The sequence below is a fragment of the Brassica oleracea genome, chromosome C6 (assembly GCF_000695525.1).
Source record: "Brassica oleracea var. oleracea cultivar TO1000 chromosome C6, BOL, whole genome shotgun sequence".
NCBI classification, from domain to species: domain Eukaryota; kingdom Viridiplantae; phylum Streptophyta; class Magnoliopsida; order Brassicales; family Brassicaceae; genus Brassica; species Brassica oleracea.
Genome location: NC_027753.1, coordinates 5,064,425 through 5,065,053, shown reverse-complemented (window position 1 = coordinate 5,065,053; position 629 = coordinate 5,064,425).

Sequence of the window (629 nt, the reverse complement as noted above, 5' to 3'; positions counted from 1 at the left end):
TTTTTTTTTTTAGTTTTTATTAATTTTGTGATTAAAAACTATTATTTTGGATTTAAAAATATATATATAAATTTCTATATTTATTAAACATTTTTAATATTATTAAAACTATTTTTTTGTAATTATTAAACTATTTTTTATTTATTAAAACCATTTTTTGCTTATTAGAACAATTTTTATATATTTATTAAACATTTTGAATATCTGTAAAACTTTTTTTGTGATTAAAAACTATTATTTGGGATTTTTTTAAAAATATATATATATATATATATTTACATATATATATAATATAAATTTCTATATTTATTAAACATTTTTAATATTATTAAAACTATTTTTTGTAATTATTAAACTATTTTTTATTTATTAAAACTATTTTTTGTTTATTAGAACTATTTTTATATATTTATTAAACATTTTTAATATCTATAAAACTTTTTTGTGATTAAAAACTATTATTTGGGATTTTTTTTTAAAAAAAAAAATTATATATTTCTGTATTTATCAAATATTTTTTTTTTAATTTACAGGTCTAATGATGATCAGACCCGGCCTCGACAGCGTCGTGGTCGTGGTGGTACGGGGAGCCAGTCTCGGGATTCCAGCCATTTTCAGGATTCCCCTTC